The sequence below is a fragment of the Bombus terrestris genome, chromosome 6, assembly GCF_910591885.1.
Source record: "Bombus terrestris chromosome 6, iyBomTerr1.2, whole genome shotgun sequence".
Taxonomy (NCBI): domain Eukaryota; kingdom Metazoa; phylum Arthropoda; class Insecta; order Hymenoptera; family Apidae; genus Bombus; species Bombus terrestris.
Window position 1 is genome coordinate 6112842 of NC_063274.1, and position 24276 is coordinate 6137117.

The window sequence follows — 24276 nt, forward strand, 5'->3', positions numbered from 1 at the left end:
AATATTACGTATATTTGTATTATATTCTAGCCAATACGTGCAATTTTTCTCAACGAATCACGATTACAAATTATTTATATACCATTATTGCAAAAAACAGGATATCCAATTCCATTCGGGACGAAATAAATTTTTCCTAGAATACGTGTGCTATACCTTTATCGTACCACAAGTATTTCCGGTCAGCAGCTTCCTCCTATGTTCTTCTTGTCTTCCATCAAATTTCTTCGAATCCCTTCGGGATCCAGGTCACTGGATGGGTTTTCCCTGGTATCACCGATGGTCGTTAGACACAGAATAATTAAAAGAAAGAAGGAAAACAAAGGGTAAAAAAAGAAGAGGCTCGTCCCTTACGGGGCACGGAATCCGAGCCGCGTAATGGGCAGCGCCTTAAAGAAATTACTGCCGCGGCGTCCGCAAAGTGCGCGTCCGAGAAAGTTTATTAAACGAGTCTGGCACGGGAACCAGCGTCGAGGACGAGGCGAACAATTTCGCCCCCAGAAAGATTAGTTCGCCGTGGCGCTCTAATAATCCCATAATGTATCCTGGAAAAAGATCTTTCCTGTACCCCGTTGCAGGAGTGAGAAAAATCGACGTAATGGCGGCCGTCTTCCGGCGTCCGCACGGCCATTTTGAAAATTCGCACGATCCGCTCTTTTAATAATTTATGGATTATCTTTCGCCCTAATCGCTAGCCATTTCTTATACCGCTTCCATTTCTCTCTGCTCTCACCCTCCTGTTTCTCGAGCTTGCTCGCCCGGAAATCGTTTCCGCTACAATCCACTTAACCGTCCTCGTTAAACAAAGTACCACCGCGTAAACTACTTTCCCCGCAGAAGGAATGTGATTAATAGGACTATGTTATCAAAGATAACGCGACACGTGTGAAACATCTAATTGACTAACGTTCTGGGAATTAGAATTCTGGTGTTTATGTTATTCTCGTGGTTGGCTTGTCATGTGCGATATTTTGGGATGAATAGATTGAGCAGCTTTTGAAAAAATAGACCTGTGGGATAAAATGAGGGATAAAATGTTTTAATTGTAGCTTTTTTTTAATATTAACCAAATTTGAATCGATAACTATAATCGTTTTTCTTAAGAACTTTTTTCTTCGTATATCTATAAAACAATTTTCATAATGATTCTACTATCTTACTAAAAGCAGATACACTCAGTTGTTATATATTTACCATAAAAAGTTGGGTAAATTATAAATAGTTATGAATTGCATTTATGTGTTATATTATTTTGTTGTTTGGCGTTTATCGCGTTAGATGATAACTCAATAGGTATACGCGTATGTAAATAATAATAAATAAAATGTTGGAACGTTTTTATAAATTTGCTTCGAATTTTCATTGTAATTATTTTCATACATAGATTGATAATAAAATATTTTAGTCCCATTGTATTCTATTTAGCTTATATGGCTGCCTGTTTCCCTTTTTATTTCTCTCTTTAAAATCTGTAACCTAAATTTTCATTCGCCATATACATTGTGTATTCTGCGCGCATTAGTACCGTCGTATAGATTTCTATATAGATTTCCACAATTTTCATTCCTCGAAAATCCTCTTCATCGTATCTTTTGGACCTTGAGATAAGCTGCGCTATAAAAAGTATAATATTACGTGAAAGACGTCAAAGGAGATTCGGATCGTGAAAGGATATCGACGAGTATCATATAAAAGAGTCCAAAGAAAGAATTTATTATCCATTAGAAAAAGTTTTGCATAGAAACTCAGATTGACGAGGAACAAATAAAGAGGTGAATAGATCTACCCGGCATAAAGGTTTTTGTCGCAAAATCCACAACGCTTTTCCCCAAATTTCATAAAGTCATTCTATAGTATATTAAATTCTATATTTTCAATTATTATCCTTTTATATCCGTGACAATTATTGCGAAACGCCCAAAATCAAAAATTTCAACAATATTATGACTCGTTGATCGTATGCAATTACTTTCAAAACGTAATTAACAATAATTCAATCAGTAGGAAATATCGAAAAAGATATTTTTCGAGTTTAATTCACGAATATCAATATCAAATAGGAAGAAAAGTTTCTGAATAAAAGCGTATTAACTTCTTTCAATTTTTCTTTCTAATCTCCAATAATTTATACGAAAGAACCATCGTTAGATTTTCTATTTACGTAGTATTCTGATAGTCGACGTTCTACCGTCGAAATAAAAATAAAAGATACATCATACGAGTCTCTTTCGTAATCTAATTTTTTATTCAACACAGATCGTCCAATTCTGATCGTGACATGTACTTCTCGTTTATCAACATTTTTCCTTTTCCACTAAACATTCTTGAGCCACAAACCACGAGACGACTCGATCGTAAAAAAATATATGCCTCGGTAACAAGCCACGGCTTAAATGGAGCCAGGGTAGAACAGAAGAGAATGAAGCGTGTGCGCGCGCGAACAATGTGTGCGGCGAGCAGCCAGAGGAAGCCGCTGTTACGTCGATCCGTTCGCGCGAACACGATGACGGTGACTGGAACAATGACCGCAATGACGACGCTTTTTCAATTAAGGCCGGCCTCGCGCGAGAACAACGCGACACGGACGTTCTCGCACGTTTTGTCGATCCACGTGAGTCCCTACATTTTTCATCCCTTTTTCTTCTTTCAAAAACATGCTTCACTGTGGCCAATGGACACACTTATTATCGCTTACGTTAGCACTAAATTTCCTGCTTGATTTCAGAAGGTCGATATTATACATTTTGTGGAAGATAATTTTTAAGAAAATTTGATAGAACGATTGACCAACTTAGAGATTAAATTTCTTTAGTGTAGTGAACGTGTACAAACTATTTGTCCTGCGACAAAGCTCACGTTATCCCCAGTACACAGAATGTTCAATTGATATCGATTGTGGTAACGTGTCGATACGATAGCTACATCACGATGACCACGAGACCTTTTTCCGTTATATAACATTACATTAAATACCGATCTCCTATGAAATTACTCTTTTAAACAAACAAATCGTACATCAACGAATCCCACGCACAACCATTACGCTGTCTATCCTCTGAATCAAAGCCACTATGTTTCGTCCCTTACTCTTCCTTTCTCAATTGCTTGCAAACCCTATTAATCTGAAAACCAAAGCGCATTAATTTCAAACAATCCGCGAAATGACCCGGCATATTCTTGCACAGTAACCCGCTAACGGGACGGTTCCACGAGTGGCATAGCTCGTTCATCCGGGTTTCCGGCGTCTACGGACGATTCCGCAACGATTACCAAATACGTGCCCGCACTCGTGGCGCATATTTCGTGGCGTTACACACTCACAGACACACGTCCCTTGGATTATCTCTATTTATCGTACGTGCAATCCCAACCGGTGCTTCAGGAAATACCGAAAGAGGATTACCAGTCACACAGCCGAATGCGTCCGTGGCTTCATTAATTCAGGGTGCACATCCTTCGGAAGCCAGCTTTTCCAGCTACCGTCCAACTGGTTATACGCGCCTCTACGTGCATCGAAACGACCATGCAAGTCGACGAATACGTACTACGAGAGTTAGACGTCGACTGTAAATATACATTAAGGTCCGTCGCGGTTTGCCTCCTGTATTTTAGCTGCGCGTACCTCGCCATATCTAGATCCAGTTTTTTGGGTGGTTTAAACGGTATTTAGGTGAATAAAAGGTAAATCGTAAGAGACGTAATTAGATAATTATTATGCTTCTTGCGTAATCGTTGAATGAGAAGAGTAGACCTTCCTTTGAAATTTTAACGCGTCGGGGACGTACGTTGCGTTCGCATACGCGTTTCATTCGCGTAATTGTATGATTATGAGAAGAATTCCAAGAATTTCTTTGATCTAGATGTTAATCCAGTTTTGTGAACTTCCAAGAGAATAAGGTATTTTATAAGTGCAAAAAGCATATTACAGCAGCGAATACATTACCGAGGATCACTGTACAAATCGTAGGCAGAGAAAGAAGTTCTGTAATTTGAGAACAAAAGAATAATGGTTCACCGTATATGATAAGCCTTCGTAAAGCAATGATTTACTTCATCCGCATTTTTTAAAATAATGTTACGTTTGTAGGCGATAAAACGTGGAAACCTCTCTCGAGGACCCGTGTCACAGTTATCGGTGTTCGTCGATGATCTAAACATTCTTCGACATCCAACAGTTGACGATCGGTTTCAGTCAGTAGTCGAGCAAATGTCTAAGGGTTCAAATCCGAGACTTCGGTCTTTCGGCCTTCGTCACATTTAAATAACAAGGAAAATGAACGTGAGTCGCTTTTTTGGAACCTTTAAGCCCTCTCCCTACACGTTTATGGAACATTTACGTGTAACCTCACTGCGTGATCTGTAATGAAATAAGGAGAGAATGTGTCTTTTGGATGGGGAAATTGGGACGAGGGTAATGGTGAAATTTGAATTGGCGATGAGACTCGGATTTTTCTCAAATGTTCATCGAAGTGTTGTGAAATAAGACATTTCAGTTTCTATAGAAATTATGTTGCCCATGTATCAGTTGTAAACTCTTCAAAGTATAGTATTTATTAATTCGTAAAATTAAAGTCCTGAATTCAAAAGTCCAAATTTATATGTAAGTATTATCATATGATGTATACTATGTAAAATATAGAGTTTGCACATGTTTATCAATTTTTTGAGAGTAATATATAATTTAAAATATTTTTCTGGACATTTTAGATCTCCAAAATGTTGGTCTAATTAATCGAATAAGTATATTCTTTTTGAAATGAATTTTCTTTTTCAACGTGTTGTATCTACAATATGTTATACCTATTGCTACTATTGGTCTTTGTCACAGTATATTCCACGGCCTTCTTACGAAGCTTTGGTTCGTACAAAATCCCCAATTTTTAGCAGTTGGACTTTAAATGGTGGCTTTTCAATTTTTTCTTTCGAGGAAAGTAGAAATCATAAAGGGAAAACGGGATATCCATTAACGAAAGGAAAACATCTGGAAACAAAAAAATAATGGAACTTAGTACCAGAACTTGATAGAATTGGATTTTGAAGTTGAGTCCTTCTGATCACGGTAACGTTTGTAACATCGAACAATCTTTTGCAAGGAAGAAGATGGAAACTAAAATGGGAAACGAACTTGGGGAAGTTGAACGCAAGAAATTCCGAGATAAATTAAAGGGGAGAAAAGAGAAAAAAAAAGAACTCTAGAAGGAACGAGTGGCATTCATCTTTCTAAATAAAAAAAAGAAAGAATGGAAGATACAGCTGCCTCGATATTAATTATACAAACAATTAAGCCCTTCTCAGAAATTTCTCCGGAAGAATTAATTAAAACAGTTTATCTTAATATTACGAAAAATTCAATTCCATCCGCCTTTATTAAAGAACACTCCCGATATTATCGGATTCGATATTGCCAACGTAATTTCTCTTCCTTCAGCCAGACTGAACTTCGTCCGCCGTTTTCTTTTCACTCGACAAACAAAACGAAACTTTCCTTACCATCTTCGGTTATCGATCTAAGGGATGATACGCTACGATCCAACACAGACAAATTCTCTATACGATACTGATGATTTAATATTACTAAATATTTTATTTAATACAACGAATTTAAAACACCCTATCGCAAGATATGTGAAAAAACATATAATTTCATACAGAAAGATGTAGTTAATCTGGATATCTCCTGTACATGTCCGCCTATAAAAAGTCTATTAACATCAGATTGTTTCATCAAAAGCAAGCGAACAATCTATTTTTTCTATTTTACAATTTATAGAGTTGATCAGTGCAATTTTTAAATAACTTATTTGTATCGAAAGGTAATTACAACAAAGACTTTTAATAAACATATTCTTATATTTATCCTTACAATTATTATACATCTCTCCGATCCTGAGCATAGAGGAGCTACAAATGAAGACAAGAAGAAAGATACAAAGACATCAGCGACGAATATGTTAATAAATTATACAATCATTTCCATTTTAATACTTGAATTCCAAAAATTTTTATGAAAACGCCAATAAAATTTTGAACCATTCAGAAATAATTTGCCCATTACCATCCGTTTCAGCAAAAGGACAGAGCCACTCAAGTTTAACGCCCGGATACTTGTATTCCACGGTGTATCTATACGCTTAATCGTAAGTGCAAATATGTGTACTCGCGCAAGGGCCTGTTTACACCAACATAAGTGGACTGGACGTGTATAGTATGCACGTGTGTGCCCGTTCGTGGTCACAGGCCACAGAAACCGTATATATTCGACAGGTGGACGCGCGAACAAGTTGCAAACGCGGCGGAGCTTTCTAAATAATCTTGTTTATTTTCTGGCATTCACTGACCGGCTCCGGCGAATACATATGTATAGACAGGCGAAACTTTGAAAGCTGGATTGCCTCCTGTTGAAAAGGCTTCGAATCTATGCGACGTCGCGCTTTATGCCGCATCCGGTTTACTCGTCCCTGTAATTTCGTCCAGATAGACAAACGATAGTCGATAATCAAAGCGAAATTTATGCTCGCTGCTGATTTACCGGAACACGTCTCACCTCAAATTTCCATCCAATTTTATAATTTGCCGTTGTGGTTTTTTTTTAGAAAATAACAACGATCTATTATCTATCTATTGTTTATATAAAGAATAAATTGCACTAAACGTAATGGGTATCGAAGTCTTCTTTGTGATAGCTAGGACCACGTATGAGTCATTATTTCACTCTCCTTAGTTTAAATACAATCTAAAATGAAAAATTTATCAGTTGGTCGTTTTTTGTAAAGCATAAATTAATTGAATATAAATTCATGGAAGTTTCTTTGGTGGAAGCAAATGTCCGATTGATTTCGTGGCGATGTTTTGTCATTATTTCCCTCTCCTTAGTTAAAATGCAATCTAAAATGAAAAATCTATCAGTTGGTCGTTTTTTGTAAAGCATAAATTAGTTGAATATAAATTCATGGAAGTTTCTTTGGTGGAAGCAAATGTCCGATTGATTTCGTGGCGATGTTTTCCGGTAGGTTTCATCAACGATGCGATATCGACGTTGTCACGGATAACTTGATTTATAAACGTTCGTCTAGGAAAATCGGTGTCTAGCGGAGTGTACTGTCAGCCAGAAACACACTTTTCGTTTTAACGGCGCAAACAATGATAACGAAACTAACATAAATTTTAGAGGATCGTTACTAGCAGAGAATATCAATTGCACGTTTCGAAATGAAACGAACGACAAAGAGTGTTCCAACCACGAATTATGGATCAGCAAGATCAGAAATATCGCGTCATATTCTTATCTTTAACCGTTACTAGCTCGATCGACATGTTTTCGAAGTTTTTTTTTCATAGATCACTTTTCAACATTGATTTTACGACGACATTGAAATTTCTGTTCCTACTTTTATCTTAAAGATACTATAAATTCTACTGCTGCTTTATCAGCACGTTTTTCTTATTCAATTTATCAGATATTTCACATTACATTTTAAACAACTATTCCACGATATATATATATACGTCGTCGGCAAAAAATTTCTGATCAGTTCGATATTAAAGATTTGTTCGTTAATGAAAACTCATATATACATAGATTGATATCTAAGTCTCTCTTTGTGAATCTATAGTGTTGAATATATTTTTCAGGAATTCTGTCCATTTTTTCCAGCTAACACTTTATTATTTTTAACTGTCTGATTAAATTTCATCAATTTTACAACCAAACATATTACCGTGCAAAATGGTATGCAATTTATAAATTGTAAATCGTAAAATTTCATCAACAATATTAGTTCAATTGTACAGGAGAGCCGACGTGTGATATCCTCAACAGAGAAGTATCACGTATCGTCGACTCGACATCGAATCTAGGTATTTCTCCAGGACAAAAGAATAGAAGGTAAATCTCGAATAGCCAGAGAAGGAAACGAGAGGAAGGAAAATGGAGGATGACTGATATTAGAGGAGTCAAATTTGCTCGGTTAGTAGCAAAGGATCGCATCGTGTGTCGCATTGGATCGACACGGAATCAAACGGACGATCAACGATCGTTCTGGTTCAAGTCGGCTGACATTTTCGCAGGGCGAAAGCCGGATTTATCGGGGCGGTGCGAACGGAATTTTCAATCTCCCAGCAATTATACGTCTTCTATCGCCTTCTTGCCGCTTTTTCACGTTCCTCCTTTGGGAAGGGTGGGAAATGACGATACGACCGCCATTCCTTCTCAATGGATTCGCTAAGGAGGACTCGTGGAATGCTCAGCCGCAGAAAAAAAACAACGTGAAATTCCCTCGATACCATCCCCCGCCTCGGATTTATGGGAAGTCATTAAAATTCTTCGCCGATATCACGCAGCCGGCACGCACCGCTATGCCGGAGAAGTCTGGAAAATCGTTCTTTTTTTTTTTCAAATTGCCTGGGTGATTGGATGAGAAAGATGAAGGGGACAATTGAAGCTCGCGTGACTTTGCGGAGAATCGTGATGACAATCGTTATTGATATAGTGATAGCGAACCAGGATGTTTCGTTTGTTCTTGGTTTGATAAGACTTGGGAAAATTTATAATAGAAATCGTTAGTGTGAGAGATTTCAAAGATGTTTCTATGTTCGTTTGTCAGCAATCGTTTGTAGGAAATGTATGTTTGTTAATTATATTATTATGAAAGTTAAGAAATCATTTACATTCAAGACAGGTAATATTCTCAAGACAGGAGATTTCAGAAGCTTCGTTCTTTAATTCTGCTACGATTTTCGAATTTTTATATTTGAATCTTATATTCATTTGACGAAATTCGACTCATAATTACGTAAACTTGTTTAGAAAATTATTAATTAGAGGAAGGGAATCTCTTCGAAAGCAGGAAACGAGAGAAGATGACACTCTGAATGAATCGAGAAACACCAGAAAAGGGACATCTTTCATCTTTCATAAAATTCCACCTATTTGATGTAAACAACGGACTTCAAAACTCATGTACTTTTTATTAGTCTTCTTACTATATTGGTAATCATCCTATGGATTCTTCTGTCAGAAACGACATATTGTTGGGGAAATTGATCCGACGTAGAAATATATTCTCAGAATATCCGATACACATTGCCTACGTGAAGCGGTAGGAAAAATTGTATTTGTCGATCGGATAATTTAGTAGTAATTTCAACGAGTCCGATTAAGGTATTTTGTACAAGGAACGCTCTTCTATAGATTCGTCTTATGAGAAATGAGAAGTTCTCTTTGTCGTATAGAGTACCAAATTAGATGATCCTTTAATGAAAATTGTTGAAGATAAGCCACGACGCGTTGAAAGGGATGGTGCAACAAACTATCCAATTAGAGGTAAATCGAAGAGTCAGTTTTCTGCGAAAGTCTAAGGAAACCATGTAATCTTCTGCGAAAATCTAAGCAAACCACATAGTCTTCTGGGAAAGTCGAAGTGGTTTTCTGCGAAAGTACGAAGAAACCACATAGTGTTCTGCGAAAGTCCAAGGCAACCGCATAGTCTTCTGTGAAAGTCCAAGGCAAACATATAGTCTTCTGCGAGAGTGCAAGTAAATCACAGTTTAACGACTGAGAAGGGGATTCGTCCTCAAAATTCCCCGAAATTGTCAATGAATAACGACGCGCGTATACTTCAAAGACAGAAGTTTGACAGTATAGTCGAAACATATAGAAAATATCCTAAGGTCGCTAAACGAGAGTGTAGGAATTATATAGAAGATGCGAAAGAAAATTACAAAATTCAAATGTATCATATTCATTCGAGAATTATTATGCACACATATTTCCCAAGATACTTCTGTCGAATCCAATACACGAAATTAGCAACAGTATGCCAGCATGAAAATAAATCTAAGAAGGCTCGCATAAGTATAGCTTGAAGAAAATCCTACATCGTTCGCTATCGGGATTATTAGAAAAAGAATCTTTTCGCAAGCTCGTGATCGAAGAGGACTCGGGGGGCAATATCGGAGGGTTTGAAAATTCATCGAGTCCTATGACGGAAATTGGTGAGACAGGATACCTCTGTGGGCGCAGCCGTGAAAAAAATCAGCTCGGTTAATATAGACCGTGTGAGAACCGAGAACGATAGGACTGATAAAGTAGGGATTTAACGAGAAGAAGAAAGAGAGAAAAAATGCGAAGAATACAGAATAGAAAGAAAGAAAGGAAAAGGACGAAGGAACGAGAATAGTAACGGCGGCAGAGAAAAATAAAGACGTTGAGGACGAAGTAGATCGACGGGTGAAAGTTAGCTGGCGTCCACGAGGACGCGTCTTCGTAGTTCACGTATTTCTCAGCTTCGACAGTACTGCGCGATCGGAATCCGGCAAATTTCGTTAGACCTGTAACCTCCTTGAACGTTAGATATCGAAATCTCGTTTGAATAACGCGAGTATCGGAAGACATCTCGCCTCGAGATGTCGGCACGTAGATCACAGCGTAATGAGAGACGAGTCAGTTGCAGAATATATTCCGTGTCAGAGGTGGTACAGAAAATTTTATTTTCCATTGGGATAATTTAATGGTGGTTTCGGAGACTCGAATTGAATTACTTTGGATAAGGTAAATAGTCTTTTATGAATTCTTTTTGCGAGATATAGTATATTCTTTTCCGAAAAATTGGTTGAGCGTAAAAATATATTCTCAGAATATACAGTCTATGTAGAATAGTACAACAAATTTTTGCTCGCCCTTAGAATAATTTAATGGCGGTTTCAACAATTCGGAATAAATTATTTTATACAAACAACGTATCGCTACCTTCCAGAAACCAAAATCAACCATCATATTCGCAACGATATCGATCTAAGATAGCATCGAACCAATTTGCTTATGAATACCATTCTGACACTGCTGAAACTCAAATACCAGAGCTATATCCTTGACTAGATTTTCCTGTCCGTTAATCGAATCCAGATATAGAGATGCGCTGTGCTTCCAGCAATAGGCAAACACGCGACGATACACAGGAAACAGGATGCAGAGACGAAAGTAGCAACCGAACGCCGTTGCAGAGTCTCGTGTTCAGGGTTGCAAAGGATTCCACGGGCGTTTCCGGCTCGTCAAAGCGAAGTGGCTGCCGTCATACTTGGGTACATTGCACACTTTACTAGAAATTGGATCTTAGAAACGGTGTCTAACCAAGAAGGATCTGCAGAGTAATTCCTGAGCTGGCTTCCGGCTTTCGAATCAGATTCAACCGCGAATCCCACGAGCAGGCTTCGCGTAGAAAAGATGAAGACTCGCTGAAGAAGCGCGAGCACGGATCAGACGACTGAGTGAATGGAACAGACACAATTGGAAGAAGCGTTCCACGAGACCTCGCCCTTTAAATCGCAGTCAGATGAAAAGAACGCGGGCAATGATAGAACGAAATGAGAAAACGGAGACAGGCCAAGCTGCTTTGGCGGGTTTTATGGCTGGCAATTAGCTAGCTGTTAATTCTTCGCCCTTTACGAGATACGTCTCGTTCTTTCTATCGTTGAAAGGTAAATGAATCGCGGATCGAGAACAATGATTGTTCATTTAGATGATCGATTGTAGGTTAGACCAATAGTGGCGAGTTACGTGGTGAGTGCTAGAGTCTATTGTTTGTAGATTGCTGTGTAATCGAACGGCTCTTTGTTGGGCGAAACGAACTAAATACTAACTTCATGTAGAATGAGATTTTGAAAGAGAAATCAGAGAGAACTAATGCTTTTTAATTTAATAGATAGAGTATAGTTCAGTCAAATAAACGAATATTAAATTAAAATTGGATAAATACTTGCGAGAATAGTTCTCGCGGCTTCGCGTCTCTTCCAATTAGTAAATAAATACATCTCCTCCTACGCATACACATGTTATTTATCCTAACATACACTGTATCGTTCCTTCATTCATTGATCGTGATTTCAATAATGCAAAAAGTATGTACCATAGTTTATTAGGTGGACATATAAAACGTTTGCAATTTATCTTTTACCTATCTTATAAATTGTAAATACAGGGTGGTTGATAACTGGTGGTACAAGCGGAAAGGGGATGATTCTACGCGAAAAAAGAAGTCGAAAATATAGAATAACAATTTTTCGTTTGAGGCTTTGTTTTCGAGAAAATCGACTTTGAATTTTCGCTCGGTACGCGTGCACTTTTATTATACATATTATAAAAATTGCTGAAAATGTTGCCCATTCTGCCGAACACATACTTCTGCTCTTCTAATTAAATTTCTATGAACACTTTCTAACGTATTCGATTGTTTTAAAGTATGAAAGGCTACAATAATGTCAATCGAGACAACGATCTACAGTGAGATCCGTTATAACGAGACGTGATAAAGTGCACGCGTACCGAGCGAAAATTCAAAGTCGATTTTCTCGAAAACGAAGCCTCAAACGAAAAATTTTTATTCTATATTTTCGACTTCTTTTTTCGCGTAGAATCACCCCCTTTCCACTTGTACCGCCAGTTACCAACTACCCTGTATATTTACACTTATATTTGAATGTATATTTAACATTTCCTTTTTCGCAGCGATACGATCAAAGCTTTCTTTCAAAATATTCGGATCACTTTCATTCCCAGTTCAACGATCGCAGATTATCTAAATAACAATCTTGAATTGCATTTTACGTCGCTCAGTTAGCTAGTGAAAAAATGGGAAAAGAAACTGGAATTTATCGGAAAATTCTGCGAATAAATGATTCAGCCGATGGAGGGAAGGAAAGGAGGAACTTCAAGGAGACAAATGGAGGTAAGAGACAAGGAAAAAGTATAGCGCGAACGACGTGAGGTTTCAGAAGAGTTTTTCGATTGCTATTAAGCACTTGTTTCACTTTCTTTTCGTTCGATTCAGTTTTTTAAATCCATAACCATCGCTTTCCTTTAAGTTCATCGCCAAACTGCAACAAAACATATCATTAAGAAATTTATAATAATTTCCATTTCTTAATCACGAACCATTTTTGAATCGAATAATAAAGAAATTTATAATATTCTCTAGACATTTCTAATTTGCAAAAATATCAGCATGAAACTGAAACCAATCTATAGATTAATACTTTTAAAGATGATATTAAAAATTGAATTTCCATTAGAATTTAACGGTGAGTCTCTCATAATTTTATTTGGTTTATTAATAAAAGTTTTCAATGAAATATGTGCTATTAGTTGAAGAAAAAGACGAAATGGTACTCCGATGTAAATAACGAGAGTTTTGGAAGTCGACATGAGTGCCTGCTCATGAAAGTAGAATAAGAGCGTGTCTGACCAGACTAGTAAACACGATCGTGCTTAGTCAGACAAGTAGAACGCGCCGGTGCTTGAGCAGACAAGTAGAACACCGCTCGTTCGAACGAGTAAGGCAGCGCATTTTGCCCTTCTACATCAGCAATCCAAAAATTACATACATATACGACTATGGGGAAAGGCCAAGTATATTTGCAAACGATGCTGAAACAAAAAGGACCGTATTATACTTCATGACATCACAAAATCATCTATTGGAAAATTTTGAAAAAAGACACTTATGCAGAATTATACATCCAAATACCGATCGTAACTATTTTCAAAAACCAAGAAAAATCAGAACTCAGAGTTCAGAAAGAGAACTCCTTGCCTAGACTTTGAATCCACCAAGAAATTTCAAAAACGACAAAGGTGTATTCAAATCGCACGGTGTTTTTATATTATCAATTTCAAAATTGCAATATTATGGATATGTATCCTCGCAAACAACACCGGAACGAAAAAGGCTGTACGATTATCGAACGATTCACAATGTTCAAAAACCATCTATTTAAAAACCTCTTAAATACAATTGAAAAAAAGAAGATAAAGTTACATACCTGTGCGTGAATCGTCATTTTTCTCGAAACAAAATGAAACCATTTTAATTGGAGTTTGAACGCAAGTGTATTTCGAAAGCGACAAAGGCGTATTCAAATGGCTCAATTACCGGTACGCCACATCAGAAACGGTATAGATCAAAGGAGTTGATCAACGTACACGAACTGAGTGAAAGTGTACACGCGTCGGTTCGTGATACAGGTAATGTTAGCCGCCACTAAATAACAAGAATAAGGGGCCGCGCAGCAGTACTTTTATGAGGACCTCGTTAAAAGCTCAGGAAATGCACTAAAGCGAGGCACGGTCGTAGGCAGCCGCGGTGCACGCTCGAAGGTGGCGTTTAAAGAGCTTTGAAAAAGAGACGGGAAAAACGGGATACCCGACGTAACCGTGTGTACTTCTTAATGGCTGCGTTGGAGAATCGGTGCATCGAGCAGAAAGGGCGCGGATGGAAAGAAAGAAAGAAAAAACAAATATAATCTTGAGCCGTTCTTTCCTGTGGATGGAACGGCGTCGAAACGGAACGCGGATAAAGAACGCTTGAGAAAACGATGTCAGGGAAAACACGCGATTCCAATCGGCCATGGTTAATCTGATTAGACTAATCTGCTCCTCGAGCAGCTTTTCTGTTTCTGTGGAATTGCTGAATCGTTTCCGGATTGAAGTTCGATGCGCTGGTGAATTGGAAAGTGGTTAAATGGTAAAACTCTCGATGTTGTTCCAAGGTTCGATTAGTTCCAAGGAATGAGAAACGAATAGGCTTCAAAAGTAAATTGAAAAATGTAAAGAGGAAACGCACTATAATTTTTATATTTGTATGGTAGCGTAGGATTCTTCTTATAGATGTTTTGACTGATCTAGGAATTTGGAGATTTAAGTCGGCACGTACCAATATTGTTTTGCAGATAAAAAGATATTTAATTACGATGTTTAATATGTTTTAGTTACAGATATTTCACGGTATCTATTTTCCAAAATATCATGAAAGTAAACTTTAGTGTTAGTCTAATCCGTGTTTTAACATCGCGTTTTGTTTATTTTTTGTCGCAGAGTCAGTTTACCATTGCGAGAAAGAATGGTTAATTTGTAAATAATCAAAATCCAAATTGCGAAGCAAGAACTTTAAAATCGTTCTACCTACGTAGGTCTCGCATCGACTAGGATCTAAACGATCGAGTCCGATTTGCGATTACTCGAAATTAACTTTATCAGGCAGAAACGAGAGAGAAGGAAAACGAGGAAGAGCGGAGCGATTATCGGCGAGAAGGAAGCGTGACGCTAAGCCTGAAAACTCTTTCGCCTCGCAAATGACCAGATTCGAAGCGAAGTGAAAAGTAATCAGCTTTTCCAAATCGGTAGCGAGGTCACCAGCAACGAATCGTTCGAACTACTCGCCCTATCTAGAAATGGAGCGTGCTGAAAGCAGAAGTTTTTCCTTTAACTGTTTCTTTTCTCGTCTTTTATTCAGTTTTTTATCATCTACTCCTTGGACGACAGACATCTGGAAAATTTCACGATGTCTTAACGTTTCTCCTCGTGTCCGTTTCCCTGGAAATGTTCGGTTTAACGAGCACTTGGCGGGGCGCTCGCGTGTCTCATCCACGCAGAAAGAGAAGTTTCACGCGAGGCAGAGATCATTAAACCTTTAGAACACACTTCCCGAGTAACCACCATGGTGGTGAACGTTATCTTTGAATGGGTAAACAGCTGCTTATATTGCCGCTGCGAGTCTACAGACTTCTGCGATTAACAGGATCCTACGGTAATCATAATTTATTAGAAGTCACGTCTATCTTCGCGTGAGGACGTTGAATTGAATCGTACGTGAGCAGAATATACGTACATAAATCTGCTAAATATAATCAGTGGCTAGGCGCAATTGGTTGTGAGTTTATATTTTCGAATGTACAAATACTCGAAATGGTAATTTTCTGGATTTCTTGTAGTTGGAATCTGTTGAATTAGAATCCTGTTGTTCAGATCTATGTGAAACTTTGAATCAATTCAATTTACCTTCTGAGCTTAAGGTTTCCAGACCTCGTGTTATTCAAAGTTTTTATTTTTCAAAACTGTAATTTTTCGAATATCGGAATACGCGAACATGACATGAATACGTGATTATGACATATTTCAATTTTTCCAATTTTATGCTGCTTGATTTTTCTAATTCTAAAATTAATCAATCTTTTTGCTGCTCTACCCTTTAGCTTTTTAATATCCAGAAAGTTAGTCGAATGTCCAATTAATTAGTTTTTCATCCCAAAATCCAATGGACTAGACGGATTTCGTACTGTTAAAGATTTTGGCTTCTTAAAATTCCAGATGCTGGCCAAAAATATTTAGTTGTACAATTTTCGGTCTTCCTAAACTTTCAACTCTTCAAATGGTAAAATATTCGTTTATCTCTAGATCCCAGACTGCTCCCCGCTGTCTGCGGATCTTCTAAATCCCATATTCCTCGAGTCCTCAGTTTCCAAATTCCGTTGCAACTGTGTGACTATCCATTATCCAAACTTCCCGTTCTCTCCTATCCAAATCACCAATCCCTCGAACCTTTCCTCATCGAAATTCCACATAATAAATCCACTGCTACACCAGTATTCCGACTAAAAAGTCACTCTCAAGTTCTCATGGAGTTACTTTCCCACTAGCTGTACGCGAACATTGTAATCCGTAGGATTTTCCCTGTTCATGGAAGAATTTATGCGCTCGACGCTCACTGACCGAGTATGGGTCGTTTCTTTTTTCTTGCTATAGATTCTACATGGTGTTTCAGAAAGTTGCCGCCTATTTTCAGAAGCACGTATTAATATTATTCGTCAAAATAAGCAAAAATGTCTTAATAAATATGGGTCCGAGTATCGTCAGTTCCAAAGATATAGGACAGTTTCATCAATGAGGTAATAATAACTTGGAAATGTCGTGCGGTGAGGGAACAACAATTTATCATTCACAATTTTCTACATGACCAATAATTCCTTTTTGTAATATTACTCCTGACAATTTGTGTCGGAATTCTCGTCAACTGTTTGTAAAACACTTTTTTCTAAATTGAAAGTACGCACTGATATCGATCTTCCACAGTCTCGAAAATTAATCTTCGATATTTTATATGCTCTTTCGTTAAAATGTCTTAGGTGTTGATATATTGCATTGAAAACTTTACTAGTTGTGTGTCTGTTTGCATTTCGAAGAAACTACTTCACATAATAATATCTCGTACACCGTTACAGGCTCACAATTGGAAGCATCTTTAATCAACTTTAATGATACTTGGAGTTATGTTTAAGACTTCCCAGGTTCTTTCGATCAGCACTACACACTTCTGGAGTTTGGCAACAACCTTCTCAAACATCCTCTGTAACTCACAAAGTAGTAACAGGATAATCGAAGCTCGGCTGATTCGCAAACTGTACGCAATATTATTGATTCGTTGCACTGGAAAGCGCGATGTTCGACGCGCATGTGCCGCTTAATTTATAATTTATGATAAAACATCAATGTTTATGTATACCAACGAAAAACAGTGCACCGGTAAATCAAGTTACTCGCGTGAACTGCCTCGCTTCGATGAGAAAAATCACCTTGTCGAACGATCGAACGATTCTCACGTTAGAAGTACGCTGCCGGAGATCGCGTTCGAAATGGATTTCCTATGGAATACCTTGGTTTTAAATTGGATACGATCATCGAATGAAGACGCACTTACTTAAATAACCTCCATTCCACAAAGATAAAATATTTCGTGGTAAGGTTTGTTCATTTAGCTTTGTGCGATTCTGTTTCTCGTCGATCGAGGAAGAATTCTCGGGCTCGTTCATTTGCGAAGTCTTGGAATTTTTGTTCCTTGGTGGGTTAGACGTTATAATTGCGTGGACTTGTGAAAGTTTTTTTTCCGCTGCTTGTTAAAACACTTTATACAGTTTGAAAGGGCGAGAGAAGATTATGCTTGAGGATAAGCACGCAAGAAACGAGAAGTTCTTACGGGAGGAAGTAAGTGATGTAGCTACTTCGAATTGTCTTTGAATTCGCGTAACATGAGCCAGGTGTTGCGTTTAGAATAACATTTCTCGAGCAAAAATTCTCGAATAACGTAGATCTTCAATTACCTGGAGTTTATAACAATGATAAAAAATAAAAACACAAGAATTAAAACACTATATCACTGCAATAAATTCCATCATCTCCAATCTCTTCTTTTTTCATCTAGGTTTTATACTGCTCTTTTTTTTCCTTTTTTCACACGCTAGCTACAATTCAGACAATCTCAACATTAACATTCGTAATCGAATATTATGCAATATTCCTTTTCCTCGCACATCGAAGTAATTGCAGTCTTTTTCTATCACTTAATAAATTGTAAATCACAATGAAATTCAATTAGAATCGTCTTGGTCGCGATACAAGTGGCCCGTTTAATTAATTTTTCTAGCCGACTACGAGTTCTTCAACCGTCACCAACAGTTTATCGCGGTTATTAATTAACGCGGTGTACGAAGAGACGGAAAGAGAAGGAAATATATCGGAGAGATAGATCGATGCTCGACGACAGGGACAACCATGATACGGTGGATCGTGTTGCTTCTGGCAGCGTTTTAAAACGTACCAGCTGGCAAAAAGCGTCTGCAAGTTTTTTCCGTAGTAACCCTTTAACGATTTAACGGCCACGCCGTCGGGATTATTAGTGGCACTCGACTTAATGCGAGTGAAATCCAGAGCCTCGTCTCTCGTTAGTTTGTAGCACTTAATTACTGAGTAGTAGAAGGCACGCTTTCGCCTTGAACGTCGATGCTCGTAATGGCGACGAGCGGCGACGCGATACTCGAAATCAAACTTTTCGTTCTACTTGTTTCCTATCTATTTCTTCTTAAACTGCTGCGTTGTTACTGGATTACAGATTTTTATACATATATTTATCAGAAATTTAAAGGGTCAAAAATTCACAAAATGTGTATATTATATAGTACAAAGAGATGTATGAAATATTCAAAGTATAGTATGTATATTCTACTTTTTAGTTGTACCCATGAAAATATGAATTTGCATAAATATCCGTAGTATGTTAATAACGGTTTTGGCACTGACCTGTATAATTTTTTCATCGTTCTTCGATAAGGGATAAATTTTACCATCAAATGTTCGTTACAACATCCAAATTCTGCAACTTTGTGCTTAATCTCCATGTCCGAGGATTCAGAAACAAACTTCGTATCATGTATTTAAACGTTGCTTGTACCAGTCGGGAAGTTGCGGCATAGTTCCCTGCGGACTGATAAACATAAAGCGAGATCAGGTTGTCAAGAGAGTAGATAGGAATTGATAGAGCCAGTGCCGAAGTAGAGACGAGCAAGAGAAAGAAAGGGGCGAGATATAGTGAGTGGTTAATCGTATTTGTTCTAGATATTTATTACGTGTGTCTTTCAGATACTAAACGCGTTAGTATCTACTAGAAAATCAATATGATTAATACTAACCAACGATATTAATATCTTAAATTTATTCTTCGACCCATAACTCACTAAAAAAAAGTCTACAACTTCAACGAAGCCATTAGACAAGTATATCGAGCCATTTTGCAATTTTATCGCGTCGAATTGTAATAACAGACAAAAGACAGTCGTGCAATGATAAAACGTTGTGATAAACGTGTAACAGACGTATGCAATGCATATTATTAAGTTAGCTTAAACTACATTCTAGTCCGACTGATGTGCATCTTTCTTCAATTAATCACAAGTCAGGAAATGTTCCGAATGATATTCTTTATTCTCTGGTGTTTTCCAACTACATCTTATCTTGAATGTTCTCTTACTGCCTACAGTCTCTCCCTGTACGTTCACCCCTTCGATAGTTCACTATCAAAGCATACGTCACACACTGTTAAGACTCAAGAGCACGCACCCTCGCTCATGTACAGCACAAACACACTCGCGTGCATAGCTTGCTATTGTTCGCGGCACGAGGGTCCTTGTCTATCTCTCAAACATGTCAATTGATCTGGCGGTTATGTATCTTCCAACTATGTGATCAGTCATACAACGACTGTACTGTACAATCATACGATAACTGTTTACAATTATACAATAAGTAGAATTATAGAGCGATAGATCAGGAGTACAAGAATGAGATGATACGTTGCATGATACAGAAAGGAAATAGTTTCGTGCACTGAGAAGGATAGTTTTCATTGTAATTGGATTATAATGCCCAAATTACGGAATAATATTTCTGCTCTAAATCACGCATAACGAAGAAGAATTTTAGCAAAATACGCGACGCTGAATTCCGAAACGAAGAATTCTTAACGTGTTTTTGATAGATCACCTCGTAAAATATGTTAATACAGTACGAACACAGTACGTAAAAGAACTTCAGCGGCTATTTACTAAAGTTTCATTTGTCACGAAACGAAGGGAAAAGAAGGAAAAAATGGAATAGCAAGTGAAAGGGGAACAAGAAGCGGTAAAAGGCGAATGCTGAAAAACAGGTGAAAGAGAAACAAGGTGGAGGAAGAAACGAAAGGAGGCGAACGGCGACGATATGAAAACAGAGAGCAAGAGACAGAGAGAGCGAGAGAGAAAGCAGCTGTTCGGAAAAGAATTCGCGAGAGCAGAAAGGATGAAGATGATAAAGTATGGATGCAGACGTTTGCCCAAGTACTCGTCGTGTAAAAACCAATAATGCAAAAGTCAATATTCTAGAGAATTTCGACGTTGGTGATTTATAGTCGTGCGCCGACATCTTTACGAGACCTAACCTCAAAAATCTGCCTCGAACTCACGAATCCCGTCATAAAACAACGAAGACTGTCTCTCCAGTGTCGAATGAGAACATTCGGACAATTCTCATGTAAATTGAAAATTAAATTATCTTCTGCGAGGAAATATTTCTGTAGGATTTCATTGGAAAATGGTAATGATTTATTAGAGGGAATTTTTAAAATTTTTTGACGGAAACCTTTGAGGGAAAGAAAAGCGTGCAATACATGGCATTTCGATGAATTGTGTTGTTTTACTCGCTATTTACGCATATTTTCATTTATTTATTTTAGAAGCATGAGTCTTCTTGAATAAAATGCATTAGGTGGGAATACTTTCTTATTTCAAGAATCGAATTTCAATACTGGAGACTATATATTCATTAATAAATTCCAAGCTTATGAGCAGGATTTTTCTTCTGTTTTTCGTTCGAACACTTTTCCAATTTTCCCTTCCTTATTTTTAGTTATTTCTTATTCAGATAAAGTTTCCTTCGTAATTATTAATACCGCTTCGGGCTGAATTTTTGTGATCCAATTTCAGTTTTGTTCCGAGCAGAAGAAGACTTAGTATTTAGAGAACCACAGCATAAGTCTGAAACTTTTCTCAAACTTAAAAAGATTTGCAAGAATAAAAAATCATGATCGGATTGAAAATGGTTCAAAGAACGTAACAGAATTAATAAATAAATTATTATCTTCCATTTGAGACAATGTCACGCATAAATATGTACGATAAATGCCTGTTCATAAATTTTTAATATATTTTCTATATTTGTATTATTACATTAATATACCTTCATACAGAAAACTTCTAATTTGCTCATTATTAATTAGTCGCGTTATTAAACGGTCAATTAGCTCAATACCATTATGCATACAACAGAATATCTCTTTAGCGCGATCTTTTGACAGGAAAATCTTTAGCTTGAGGGTATTGGTTAGTGGAATTTGAAATTTGCGGTAATATCTCTGATGGCAGCGTATAGCAGATAATACGATTCGATGAATACCGCGTTAAATACGGCCGTGTGTTTATTGGTAAACCTCCGCGTGCATTAATCATTACTCGTAGAATGCAGGAAGCACAGAGTCTACTAACCGGTGCCGATTTATTGAACGGAAGCTGCTGTTTCAAACAACTGATCCCATCCGAATATATGGAAATAGATCATGATCAAAATTATAGCTAATAGTACTAGTGATTTACACGTGATTCTATTGTTAATGCTGTAAAAACACTATACACATGGTTTATTAGACATATTTTTATTCATCTTTTATATTATGTTTATTAATTTTCTACAGTAACTTCTTATTAACGCCAGCTTGTCTACCGAAAATTGTTTGAATGTTCTAGATTTTCGCAAATTTAAAAAAATCCAAGGTTCTTGTCTTATTACACGATAAGTACTTATGTATTAATACGACGTAATCGTAACAGCTATAATAATTTTCATATCGTCCGCTACATACACATACGCTTCTTATGATACTGTTTTATTAAATCGGATTTTTCGAAACTCAAGAAAAGACGTACTTCAGGGAATTCCATTTTCTTAAGCCACAAAACTGCCCTTTTATCACTTAAAATCAACTGCCTCGTTGCCTGTAAAACGCGATTACACCTTTCACTAAATCATCGTACGCAAGCAAAGTAATGCATCAGGATACACAAACATCAACACATCCTCAAACCGCCTGTAGCACAAAGCTGACAAAAGAATATATTTGCACTATTCACCGCGTGTCATCGACTCGCATCTTCCACTGAAGGATATGCATAGCGATACATCAAGCGCGTCATCTCGTAAAGCAAATTCTCCTCTGATTCTGTCACGGACCGACCAGCGTTCCGTGGAAATCGCGCGAGGCAACGAACGTCGTTGAAGGGTCGCGACTGTTTCTCAGGGCTATTTTTCACGAAGAATTCACCAAGGACGATAAAGCCAGACGATATGTAGCTGCGCGTGGAAAGAATAAATTTCACTTCGCACCGACACTCGGGTGTGAATCGCGTTTCACGATTCATCGGTTTATACATATGGAAAAACAGGCTTCGCCGCTCGACGACGAACAATTTCGCAGCAATAAGAAGATTATATCGCACGCTTTCATCCACCGAACACGGCACCTGCCGCGTTTAATTCCGGTCAGTGGATTTAGCATTGCTGCCTTGCTAAAACGAATCGCGATTTTCAAAATTCGATTAACCAGCCGTGTTCCTTGTTTCGTTCTCTTTCTCGCTTTACCGTTTTCTCTCTGTTGGCGATACGTGTGAAAACGCCGCGATTGCACACTTCCGAATTAGCACGTTAATCAGCTGGAAAGATAGGGATAGATACGTCATTCTACTTTTATACGCTTCGCGATTAAAGCCGGCAGATACAGTGAATATTTCATCATAATTATAGTGGTCCAAGCGCTCGATACCGCGCGTGTGATAATTCGTGCGGATAATAGGCGATAGAGAATGCAGCGTGTTGTTATTTTAACACTGCGATGATCAGTAACGCGGCATTGGCGTCGTACGAGTGCTAACTATTAGTTAACATTCCAAATACATTTTAGCGGAAATGTATGTATATTGTATGCTTCGTATATACTTTCGTTTCATGGGGAGCATGGATTTTCGAGTGCATACATAGTACAGTGTGGAGAGTGTGTGTATTAAATACAAATTGAGAATATACAGAATACCATGGGGTCGAGTGAAGTGGCAGTATTGTCGGATTCGAGTCATGTTTTTAATTGTTTGATATATGTATGTGTTTCCCTCGAACTATATCCGATTTTAGGGAATTGTTTGAGTGTTATGGATGGACTTTCGACCGTTTGATTGATCGAGTGATTTATGAAGGTAGAGCAGGTGCTGACAGATTTATACAAAATTACGGGGTAAAATTGAAAATATCTCTAAAGGCGGAGGATGGTTAGAATACGAATAATTATCAGTAACAAAATTAACGCTGTGATCATAGGTCGATGTAGATCGTTAATGTCAATATAATCGAACGTCAACGCGTTGCAATATATAACAAATGACAATTAAATTTCACACGTTGATAACTCGATCAGCTTAACTCTCACAATTGATCATGTACATCGTTTCGCTTTGCGTTATATATTATAAAGCTGGATTACGATCGAAGTCTTGTTAGACCTACAGGATTTTGAATAAGTCGTTAAAGCAAGACTTGCCTTTGAGATGGAACAGAACCAATCCTACGAAACTACAAAATGTTCTAATTTTCTCTGAAACTTCCATAGCGTTCAGATAACCGCGTTAATATTCTTCTGCCAGCAAAGCCAAACAGACAAGTAGGAAATGGAAGCGGTGCAAAATGGAGGAAGCAAGAAGCGTGCGAGCGCGCTTCGTTTCCTCGCAACGTAGCTAATTTAACGCGAATCATACGGGCCGTATGAGGTATGAAAATATGAAAAAAAAAGATGAGAAAGGTGCATAAAGGAGCGAAAGCCAGCGTAGCAGGGAAGAAAGGAGGAAGCACGGGAACAAAGGAGAGGATATGCGTTAACGCACGTCCGTGCAAACCGTGTTAAGCTCGCCCGGTGACTTCGTTCTTTCGCCGGCCGATTAAAGTTCGTTCCATTATTAAACTGAACACCGGCGCACCGGTGTCGGTTTTAATCTGTACGCTACTCGCTGCAACGATGTTACTCGTAATCACTACGGCTGTACGAG

The 24276-nt window shown here is 37.8% G+C and overlaps 1 protein-coding gene and 1 long non-coding RNA gene across 6 annotated transcripts in view; both read left to right on the forward strand.

The window, feature by feature from the left end:
* LOC105665832 (lachesin) overlaps positions 1-24276 on the forward strand; it is a 484949-nt gene that overhangs the window by 312712 nt on the left and 147961 nt on the right. The window lies entirely within an intron of this gene.
* LOC125385269 lies at positions 3966-5848 on the forward strand. The gene is made up of 2 exons (XR_007224341.1): positions 3966-4600; positions 4708-5848. It is a non-coding gene; the product is annotated as an uncharacterized LOC125385269 (long non-coding RNA).